Below are 12794 nucleotides of genomic sequence, written 5' to 3'. Positions count from 1 at the left end.
ATGTAAATAGGAGGTTTGTCAGCATTCCTGTGTCCAGTAGGTGGCGCTATGGATATGACACAGTATTGAAGCATGGAGGTATTCATGGCAACATCGTATACATGTGGGATGAATTTGGTGTACATGGGAAATTGTATATTGAAGTTATAAGGACTTGATGCTTTATGGCGAAGCATGACAATGGACTGCACCATGACACCCACCTTGTTTGATTTAGGCAAAAGCTTTTGATAACTTTTCATGTTCAAGGTCTGAGGATGATACTGAGTGAATTGGAAGTCCGTGGTGTTCAATCTGTAGGAGGAGTTCGTTAAAGTACGAGGCATGGTGGGGAGCCGTTTAGCTCAGTGGGTAGAGCGAAGTACCATGTACAGAGGCTACTCCCGGCCTGGGTCCCTTTGCTGCGTGTCACTCCCCCTCTCTCTCATCCTGTTTCCTGTCAAATGTTCATCTGATCTATCAATAAGGCCAAAAAAGATAGTTTTAAAAAAAAAGTAAGAGGCATGGAAATAGAACAAAATGTGAACTTTGAATCAAAATGGCCTGTTGGAGTGACAGTTTGGTACCCGTGATGTTTTTTGTGCGTATGCATTCTGTGTCAAAAAAATATTTCCAGGAGAACAGATACAAAAAGTTTTGGATTGTCAAAGGACAAACTGTTGCTCCCAGACAGGCCAAACACGCAGTGGCCAGGGTTATTCTCCCATTCAGCACTACTTACTAGTCTGAGACAGCATTCAGTGCCCTTGTGACGATAAAAACAAAAGAAACAGACTTGATGTCCACCAGGACTTTAGATTGTCTGTCACAACCATCACTCCTGACATTGCATCCCTGTTCAAAGGTATGCAAGCCCAAGGTGGCCATTAGTTCGTGAATGAATAGACTGGCACAGAGTAAAAAACATAAGGAATAACTTGTTTATTGTTGTTATTGATGTAAGTTGTTATTGTAATTATTACACAAACATGTATAGCTGTGTCTGAACCTGTGTTGAAATGATGTACATGTGAATATCAACAGACTTCCCCTGTTAAAGTTAATTGTTTGAAGGAGATCTGTGACAGAGCTGTATATATAGGCCTAGGTGCTGATACATCTCTGAAAGTCTATCTTTATTCCTTACGTAAGAGTGTGTGTGTGTGTGTGTGTGTGTGTGTCCACTCTGTTCAGTTGTTAAAGGAAAACTATTAAAGTTTATTGTTTAGCTCTCATAGAAAGAGACATAGTTAAATGTCCTTGTAGTTATTATTTCTGTTTGTGTTTTCAACACCTGGTGACAAACAGAAGGAAAGAAAAATAAACTGTGTGTGTATTTGTGTGTGTGTGTGTGTGTGTGTGTGTGTGTGTTTGTTTGTGTGTGATACACCTGATGACACAAAAAGGAAGAAATGTATCTATGTACATTGTAAAAGAAGGAGAATAAGAGCAGAAATCTACAACTGTTGTTTATTTTTGCAAATTAAAGTTTGTTATCACTTTATATCACTCATATTACCTCATGTGATCTTAGATATGATTTTATGGTCACAAATGTTAGTTGATATGTTTTATTAAGTTTTCTTTATGTGAAATATGTGTATTTATTTTTAATACATATGTATGATTTAGTTTGATGATTGCTGTGTTTTAATTTCTCATGGTTTTATGCATGCTTTTAGACCATATGTGTGAGTGTATTTTATTTCCTGTCTCAAGATTGTGACAGTTTAAACCCAAATTACCTGCACCCCTGTGGCTCTGCTTTTATTGATAGACACTCAGTGCGTTTACATGACACTCAAGAAAACCAAATTACTTGGTTAGTCTGACTATGAACGGATCTTTAAGATGCATGTATACACCTTAGTCTGACTAAAATCGGACCGGATCGGATTTCTCATAGTCGAATTAAAGCACCCAGATTATTCGATTGATAGTAGCATTACTCTTGCATGTATACGTTCCATCAGATCGGATTGGATTTTGCTTTCTGCGCAGGTGCGAGATATTTTCCCCGGGGCCATGAGCCGGAAGTAGACGGACGGCGGCGGTGGCGTCTTTCCACCGAAATCACAGCAAGAAAGAGCGCTATTGTGCCCCTAGTTTGTGTAATTATCATGTACACCATATACGAAATGTACAAAGATGTAGCTTCGTCTCGCTCTTCGTACGCCATCTTTCTTGAATGCCGAGGCAGCTGGTGACGTAATGAGGTCAGCTGGAGGTGTCTCTGTTACACTAATTGAAATGGGTACAGCGCCAGCTATCATACCGGGGTATGACATGCTTCAGCCCAATAATCCGATTTTCTCACCAGCATGTATACTCGGATAATTGCAGTTGTCTGGTTGAGTAGCATAGTCGAACTATGGCTGTAATCTGACTAAGCTGTGTATGTAAACGCACTGATTGTTGCCAGCCAGAGAGAAGAGCGCAGCCACGGTAGACTGAGGACGTTTTCACACCTATAGTTCGTTTGCTCTGGTCCGAATCAGGGACCAACTTGTTACAATTTTGCATATTGCCTCGAGTTTGGTTTGTGTTCACACGGCAGCATTTACAAGCGGACCAAAACGTGTGATGCGCGAGGAAACTGCTCTCTAATTGGTCGGAATTTCCTTGTGGAAAGACTCCCGGAAGTAAACAAAGAAGAGCAGACTCCAGAGTGCTACTTTTCAATTTCACAATGGAGGGACAGCTACGCGGGTTGCTCTTGGCCCTGGTCATCGTGTATTACATTGTTTGCACTTATTAAAGTAGGCAAACGGTACAGTTTGAAAATGAGGCAAGGCTGAGGCTGGAAAATAATGTCATGATGCACGTGGTCTTCAACACAGCCTGCACCTCATAAGCACTGATGTGACTAGAGACAGCAAGCGTGTGCGCTTTTGAATTAATGTTGTCTGGTGAAATTTTGAGGTTAAGTCTGCTTTTAAAGGCTGAGTTTCCCCAACACATTAGCATGAAATTACAAAATTGCACAATTACAAAAAGGCAACTAATTGTTACATTTATGTTTATATAAGGGTATATAGCCTAGTACTTTTATCCAAAGTGACAAACCTTATTAAAAATGTAGATTCTCAAAAACAGCATAAATGACTGTTCTGGCCTAATTCATTCAACAATGTTAGTAATAGCAGTTTTCCTATGATAATAATCTATATTTTACCAAATATATCTTTTTGTTACACAGGAGCATATGGACATATCCACGTAGCAACAGTTGGTGGCTCTGCATCAACAATACCTGGATGGACCAGGAATGGCTGAAAAATTTCAGAATGCGAAGAGGCAGTTTCAATCTACTGTGCGACACTCTCTAGCCCTGGCTGACACGCCAAAACACTAAATACAGGCAGGCAGTGCCTGTAGACATTTGTGTGGCAATTTGTATTTGGAGGTTAGCCACTAACCTGGAGTACAGGTCTATCTCACACCTGTTTGGTGTTGGGATATCAACATGTTGCTCTATAACCCAAGAGGTTATGACTGCTATGCTGTAATGAAGCCTCAGTGCATTAAACATCCCTCTGCAGCAGAGTTCAGGCTGATAGTACAAGGTTTTCGAGACAGATGGAGATTCCCTCAAGTGGCAGGAGCAATAGATGGAACCCATATTAAGATCAGAGCTCCACCTGACAACTCATCGTGTTACTACAATCGAAAGGGAGACTATTCAGTTATTTTGCAGGGTGTGGTGGACCATAGGATGAGATTTTGGGACATTAATGTTGGGCGACCAGGCAAGATACATGATGCCCATGTGTTCTCCCTCTCGTCACTGTATGAACTTGGTAGTGCAGGCACTCTTTTACCACATTGGACTGAAACATTTGAGGGGGTCGATGTGCCTCTTTGTCTGTTGGGTTATTTGGCCTACCCTCTGCTAACTTGGCTCATGAAACCTTACCCAGAGGGAGGAGGAGTACAGGGTTCGTACACATTTTTCAAGGTCAAATTCAAGCACTTTTCAAGCACTTTTAAGGGTCATTTTCAAATTTTTCCAGCACCATATCGCTGGGGTAAAATACATGATCTAGAGGAATATAAACACTCATTTTTATTTTTTTTTTCACTTTTTAGCACAATTATGTACACTGTGTTATGCTGTAAACTTCTAAAATTATGTTTCATTATAGCAAAAAGTTTAGAAATTAAAGGAGGACACAAAGTTTTATCCAAAAAAATAGAAGCCACTTGGCGTTCTTCAGACACACTTGCACCGAGACAGAGAGACCTGAGAGCACCCTGTAATTTTCTTTTTTGACATAAATTTGTATGTTTCAAAATGCAGTGTTGGGAGTAACACATTACAAAAGTAATGCAATTACTGTAATGCATTACTTTTTGCTGTAACGCAGTAATGTCAGGTATTACAAAAAAAATATTTTACTTGGTACAAATCCCAGTAAGGCATGTTACAATGCATTCTAAACCCAAAATTAAGTGGTGTGTTGTTTTTATACAAATTCGCCAACAGCTTCCTGTTAGTGCTGGAGAACTATTGATTGAGGAGAAGACTGCAGCAGCAGACAAGTTGGACTCTACACTCGCAAGATGGACATGCGCTCATTATTTTCAGTTCCTCAGAGACAAGGATGTGAAGAACATTATAGCTACGTGCACTTTGTGTGCAAAACCAAAAGATCTCTCTACCTTGCGAAACAACACAAGTAATTAACGAAACATCTAGAGCGGTGCCACACTAACATTAAGCTAGTAACCAAAAGAAAGCAAACTGAGGATGAGAGCAGAGAAAAAACCAAGCAGCAAAAACATTCTCCTGTTCTGCGATGCTTGAACCTCAAGAAGTGAGGAGACTGTGGCAGAGTATGTTGTCGAAGATATGCTGCCACTTTCAACAGTGGATTCTCCGTCTTTTAGAAAAATTGTGAGCAAGATCCCCGTTCAGGCTAGCAATAACAAGGTAAGCTATCATTGCCTCAACAGGTTAGTGCTGCTAGGCTACTGACTATAATATCTCAGCCCAGGGGCGCTGCCAGGGATTTTGGGCCCCATGAAAAGAAATATTACTGGGCCCCAGTATAGTCGGCCGTAAGGGCGAAAATGTGTTATGCTGTTTACATAAGCTGTGCATTTTAATGATATTTTTGACTATAATTTCCTATATGTGTGAAAAGAACAACATGACAGTTACTTGGTAGGGGAAGCACTGAACACTCAGAATACAATGGAATTTAGATTCATTGTCTGCAAGTCTGCAACTTTAATGGTTAAAATATAAAATTTTCTTAAATTAAATTACCTGAAAAATACAAATGCATGACATACATGAATTATATAGAATTTCCTGTAATACCATTTGAAATAGCATCACCATCAGGAGATTCAGGTTTCCTCCCACCATTCTGTTTTACTGTCAGTGATTTGACAAAAAGAGCCAGGCTCAAGAAGCTGCTGCTTTTGAGAGGACACTTCAAGCACAACAGGAGGCTGAGGAGAGAAGATTCAGGTCTATGCAGGCACAGCAACAGGCCACCAACCAGATGTTTCTGCAAATAATGGGCACTCTTGCAAGTGCTTTGCATCCCGGTCAACCTCATTCCTCAACAATACCACCCTGGACCACAACACCCCCATCAACATCAACACCTAGTGCCTGGCCCATGCCACAGCTGTATCAGCCAACACAGCCTACTGTCCTGCCGCCTGTGCTTGCTCCACATCAGCACCAGGCACAATCTCCATCCTCCCAAAATGAGCATCCCAATACCTCATCCATTCTACATGAGATAAATAGTAAGCAGGACTACTATCATCTGTAGAATGTTGTTACACTTTTTTTCAAATTAGGAAAGGCTTTGTCTGTGTAGGCATTTATTGTGCACATTCATTACTTGCATTGTTTGAATTGCTATGCAGAAGGTTCTGTTTTTGGTTTAGTGTTATAAAGAATGTTATAGACATATTTGTTATGAAGAACTATGGCTGCTGTGTGTGTTTGGATTTCTAAGCAATATGCTACCTCATTTTCAAGGTTTGTTCTTTTCAAGCTTCTGGGCTATGCATGAGGTTAATATTCTTTAAAGAGAAGCACTCTTGAGTATTTGTGATTGAAGTAAAAAGAGGTTTAAGTTTGTATTTGCACAACAGACATTCTAATTTACTAATCTTCATTTTTGATTGTTATAGGCCTACTACTTAAAGCTTTATTTTTACAGTTATAAAATAAGCTTTATATTTTAGTGTAATTTCAGGCGTAAAGCTTAATTTTGTTACTATAAATTCAAGCAATCTACCAGAAAACACTGTTGAAAACATGAGTTTATTTTCTAAATGGAGACAAAGCATTTTTTGTACTGATGTGGCAACGTTACATTTGTCACAAGTTGAACAGGCAATAAACAGTATTTAAAAGCAAAAGTGTTTCCATTCCATCCACTTTGAATCACACAAAACAGGTTCCCAGCCTTTAGAATATGGTAGCACTTACAGTAGCACATGAATGAGTAAAATTTTATTCATCAAGGGAGATAACAGCTCATAACTCCAATAACGTCCCATAACTATCTTTTTAACATTCTAAAGAATACTGAACTCAAATTATTTGCAAATTTTGGTCCACCCTTTGGGTAGCTCACACTGGCCTGTATTGCTTGTGAGGTTTTTAACGTTCACATTGTAGAAAAGTAGCTACACAGTGCATTTCTGATGTAATTGTGTTGCTGTTGTGCATACCCCTGCTCATGATGTCCCACACCCTCCCCCTCTTCCTCCTCTTTAACTCTTCCGTTATCCCTCTCAAGATAGTCCTCATTATGTACCTCACAGTAATTATGCAGCACACAACAAGCAGACACTATGCGGCTTACAAAAGTTATGTGGACATCACATTCTTTTATGAGGCAACGCCAGCGTCCTTTGAGGCGCCCAAAGGCACGCTCAACTGTCATACAGGCTTGACTTAATCTGTGATTGAAGTTGAGCTGCTGTGGTGTTACTCCCAGGGTTCATACGGGTGCTTGAAATCCGTGAAAGTGCTTGAATTTCAATGTTGTGTTTTCAAGGTCTGAAAAGTGCTTGGATTTTAGTTTAAGTGCTTGAAAGGGCTTGACATTATGTCTATGCTACTGTCATATACTCTATGTCTTTCACAAAATTGAGATCAGACTGGATAGTTTGCTTATAACAAGGAGAAATAAAATCAGTAAGAGATCCGTATGTGGAGATGTTTCCTCCTGGGCTCCGCTGAGCCTCTCTGCTCCTCTCCGCGACCTGCCGGTCTGTGTGTGACCCCACCCCTTTCGAAGAGAGACAGCAGGAGATGACAAAATGCCGGGAGGCTGTTGTTTTAACAAGCGTTGGCTTGAAAATGATAACTACAAACTATGGTTAAGATAAGGACCATAAACCATAACACGCTAAATAATAATTAACACACCATTAATCATGTTAAGTGACCTCGTTAAGTTAGCGCCTGATTGTCCGTGTGTCGTTACACATGCAGACTGGTAGCAATAGAGAAGGATGGCTGAAGAGAAGGTCGAATTTGATGCACCAGAGCTGAAAGTGCCAGAGTCAGAAACGGGACTGTTCAGTTTGTCTCTGTAACGTCACACCAGGCACTAACATACGTAAGAGCTTTAAGTGTGAAAAGGAAATGTTCACTTTTCTCCCATTTTCATGACTTACTTCTAATAAAGTAAGATTAGCCTGCATTGTAAGGCCCTTTAGCTAATGTTTATGAAGTTTTTGTATGTTTTATCTGGATACAGACTGATGTGAAACAGACTGACTTTATGTCGCTGTTCTATTGGCGGATACTGGGGCGCCGAAAAGGGGGGGATAAGGGGAAGGATTCTAGGGGCCCATCATTGACAGGGGCCCAGAAAGGCCCCTAATAAAATTATAATACTGACATAATAAAATAATATGACACTAATTTGTTAGTTTATAATCATAAATATGCATCACTTAACGCACTGATAATAACACTAAGTTTATTTTGGAAACATTTCTCAAGGCCCCCCCCCCTTACGTAAAATGGTTCGGTCCTTCCATCAAATCAACTGAACTGCTGCGTGGTGCGGTGTATTCAGTCAGTAAGGAGACCGAGAGAAGGCAAAATGCCCCAGAAGTCGGGTAGCCAAAAAAGGAAAGACAAAAAGATAAGGCGAGAGAGAGAAGCAAAGGGGCGTCAGTGTGTCACCCAGTTTTTCCAAAAACAAGGTGGGTTTGGTTCATGTGGTGGAAAGTTCTGGAACACATTAGTCTGTTGTTTATCTTAACCTTGTGGTTTTTAAGCTAGCTCACTTTTCTCCCCATATTAGCTCATATGAAGAAAACTCTGGATTTTTAGATTTCACTGTTCACGTTTAGCAAGCTGCCCATATTTAATCTGTTGACCACCCCTCCTGTCAAAAATGCATGTTTGAACAGACATGTCAAGTGCAGCAGCAGCAGCAGCCGCAGCTGTCTGTGAGCCCTGTGAGCCCCCTATCCCTGAACCAGCCCCAGTACCCCCACCTACCCCTGAACCAGCCCCAGTAGGCCTACCCACAAGTGAGGAAGGAGGTGAGCAGCTCTGTGTTGAATTAATCTATTATTATGGAAAAAAAGATACATTGAAATTAATGAATAAAGATCATTCTGAAATAAAAACACATAGTCTGTATTTATTTCAGAATGATTTAAATGGTTTAAAAAGCATATAGCCTATAACTTTATTTTGTTTTGTTGAAATTTAGCTATCACTGAAACTGAACTATAAACTCACTGAAATACTATGTTTGGTCAGTAGTTTGGGACTCTCGACCTTGCTTTGCAGTAGTAAAAGAGGAGAAATTTTCTGGTGCTTGCAGACTAAGTGACTGCTCTCAATCCAATCAAAGAAACGTTAACAATATTAAATCGCAACGACCATAGAGCCTCATTTATGTTTTTCCACCCCAACTCTAATTCCACCACGTACAGTTTTAGAGATAAATTATTATTATTATTATTATTTTTAATAGATTTTTTTTAACAAAATATAAACGTATATAACAAACTTAATAAAAACAGCAACAAAAACATAATGTAAGACAGCATACAGTTTTTACATTGAGTGCAGTTGCTGGTCTAAGTGTGTGTGTGGGGTGGGGGGTGATGTGCATGTTTGAAAGAGAAATTGTGTGGTATTGCTATAATAGTAATTTTGGAGATAAATTAGACCTAAATGCAGGGCTACAAGAGGGAGACAGTGAGCAGTGGGGTACTGGTTGTGAAAATCACATTTTCTTTTGTTATTTTTGATCAAATCACTGACAGTAAAACAGAATGGTGGGAGGAAACCTGAATCTGGTGATGGTGATGCTATTTCAAACGGTATTACAGGAAATTCTATATAATTCATGTACGTCATGCATTTGTAATTTTCAGGTAATTTAATTTAAGAAAATTTTATATTTGAACCATTAAAGTTGCAGACTTGCAGACAATGAATCTAAATTCCATTGTATTCTGAGTGTTCAGTGCTTCCCCTACTAAGTAACTGTCATTTTGTTCTTTTCACACATATAGGAAATTATAGTCAAAAATATCATTAAAATGCACAGCTTATGTAAACAGCATAACAAATTTTCGCCCTTACGGCCGACTATACTGGGGCCCAGTAATATTTCTTTTCATGGGGCCCAAAATCCCTGGCAGCGCCCCTGATTAGGTCTATTTTATACTATCAAAAAAACTATTGGTGGCTGGAGCACAAGAAAGATACAGTATTATATCAAAATAAAACCCTTGTAATATTTTCATCTCCTGCTGATTTTTACTTTTGTTTCTGACACTCCTCACCATAGACATATATACATAGACGCCTCATTGAGCCTGTTGGCTGGCTGCGATACGTCGTCGTTGCCGCCATATTAGAGGCGGCATTTTTGTCACATTTACAGTGCATACAGAAAGTATTCACAGCACTTCACTTTTTCCACATGTTGTTATGTTACAGCCTTATTCCAAAATGGATTCATTTCATTTTTTTCCTCAAAATTCTACGCATAATACCCCATAATGACAACTTAAATAAAAGTTCGTTTGAGATTTTTGCAAATTTATTAAAAATAAAAAACTAAGAAATCACTTATACATAAGCATTCACACACTTTGCGATCAAGCTCCAAAGTGAGCTCAGGTGCATTCTGTTTCCACTGATCATCCCTGAGATGTTTCTACAGCTTAATTGGAGTCCACCTGTGGTAAATTCAGTTGATTGGACATGATTTGGAAAGGCACACACCTAACTATATAAGGTCGGACAGTTAACAGTGCATGTCAGACCACAAAACAAGCATGAAGTCGAAAGAATTGTCTGTAGACCACCGAGACAGGATTGTCTCGAGGCACAGATCTGGGGAAGGGTACAGAAAAAATTCTGCTGCTTTAAAGGTCCTAATGAGCACAGTGGCCTCCATCCAAACTTTTTTTAAGTTGTCATTATGGGGTATTATGCGTAGACTTTTTTGAGGAAAAAAATTAATTGAATCCATTTTGGAATAAGGCTATAACATAACAAAATGTGGAAAAAGTGAAGTGCTGTGAATACTTTCCGTATGCACTGTACATGTCGGGATGTGGTAATTATAGCCACAAATTAAATATTTAACTGCCGTGTATCATCACCGTGTTATGACCCCAACTCAAGGAAAACAACATGTATCACTCAAAGGTTAGATGTAAAAAAAAAACAAGTTTATTGTAACCAAAAATAACAAAAGGGGAAAACAAAATGGTGTCTGGAGACAATGCTGCTGGTCCTGGCTGCAGGGAGAGACCGTGGGTGGAGCCACACAGGGCTTTCAAGTCCAGCAGCAGGTGCCAGGTAACGAGGAGGAGAGGACAAACTCCAGGTACACTGTAAAACATGGCACAACAGGTCTTGGACATAAATCGAGCTTGTAAAGAAGACCCCAGGAGTGGCAGCAGCACCAACACCTTCTCACCAGGAGAAAACGTTCGATGCCTTCTTGTCATACCACCCCTTCATCCTTCCCTCGGCTTGCACAAAGTTCTGTCTCGCCAGCTCACATGCTGTTCTAAGCTTGGACCTGAAATGACAAACAAAATCTAGCAGATTTGTGGCTGGAGACTGGTTTGCCAGCCATCTCTCTTTTAATAGTTTCAAAGGGCCCCGCACAGTATAACCAAACACTAGTTCAGCTGGACTTAAACCGATGGACTCTTGAGTGACTTCTCTAGCCGCAAAGAAGAGCAAAGGGGTTCCATCATCCCAATCTCTCTCACACTCTTTGCACTAGGCTCGCAACATAGATTTAAGGGTCTGATGAAACCGTTCTAGGGCTCCCTGAGACTCTGGGTGGTAAGCAGGTGAAGAACAGTGCTCAATAGAAAAATGCTGGAGCACCTGAGAGAACACGCGGGACAAAATTAGAACCTTGGTCAGTCTGGATAACTCTTGGCAGACCAAACACTGTAAAGAACTTAATAAGGGCCTCTGAAATGGCTGAAGCGGTGATTTTAAGTAGAGGGATAGCTTCAGGAAACCAGGTAGCTGTACACATGATTGTCAATAAGAACTGGTTACCTGATTTGGTACGAGGAAGGGGACCCACGCAATCAATCAAAATATGCTCAAAAGGCTCTCCTATAGCAGGAATAGGATGTAAGGGAGCTGTTGGAATTTTCTGGTTCAGCTTACCAATATATTGGCACACATGACATGTCCTACAATGCTCAGCAACATCAGATTTTACACCAGGCCAAAAGAAATGTCTCAGCACTCTGTCTAAAGTTTTCTTCATTCCCATATGACCAGCAAGACAATAATCATGAGCCAACTGCAAGACATCGTAACGATAGACACTTGGAACCACAACATGGAACACACTACTCCAATCATCATGACACGACATCTTAGGAGAAGTCCATTTCCTCATTAACACGCCATCGTTCAGAAAATAGCCACAAGACACAACAGTCGCCTCATCATCAGAAACAACCTCGTCAAAAAGAGGAGACAAGGTTACTTCTTTCCCCTGCTCACACTTGAGCTTGTCACAAAAGGGGAACACTTTACAAAATCCCAGCATGTTACCCTTAGCTAAAAATGTGTCAAACAGTGCAATATCAGAATCTGCTTCTTGGTTTTGGTTCTTTTTCTTTAGCATGGCACAGGTGGTAACACAAACAGGGAATGTCTCATGGTATTGCTTCTCAACACTACAGGAAAAGGAACCAACTCAGGAGCAGCAAGCACTCTACCACCGGCTAGGTCATTTCCTAAAATGTCTTCATGGCCTGGCACCTCCCTATCTATCCCGTCTTCTCCATCCCTATTCGCCACCCGGTCACTGAGTTCCACTGATTCCTGTCTCATCTCCATTCCACCCTCTAGACCAGCGGTCCTCAATAGGCGGCCCCCGGGCCGCATCCGGCCCGCCAGCCTCCTGTTTGTGGCCCCCGAACTGTTATTTCTTCATCATGTGTTTTTGGTTGGGTCAGCACGTGTACAACGGGACTTGTCTCCATGCCAACGATACACATACAGCGGGGTCACTCCCCGCTATGATCGCAACTTTTAACTTTCACTTTCGTTTTCGGAGCAGTTCGCGTATTCACACTTTTCCGGTGGCAAGAGACTGAAATGGCGTTTTCCAAGTAAACTGCTATAACAAAGTGGACAGTGAGAATCGTCAATTCATAGAAGCAGGAACTTAAAATTTGCATTCATTCTTCCTCCAACCAGGACAAGACCCACGGACCTGACGGTTCTACAATTACACACACTTGCGTTGCTTAACAAGTATTAGCAAGTCTCATCATGTACTTTCACAACAACTGTAACGGAC

Source organism: Sparus aurata, chromosome 18, assembly GCF_900880675.1.
Source record: "Sparus aurata chromosome 18, fSpaAur1.1, whole genome shotgun sequence".
In the NCBI taxonomy this organism is placed as follows: Eukaryota; Metazoa; Chordata; class Actinopteri; order Spariformes; family Sparidae; genus Sparus; species Sparus aurata.
The sequence above is the reverse complement of the archived record's forward strand: the minus strand, read 5'-3'. Positions refer to the sequence as shown.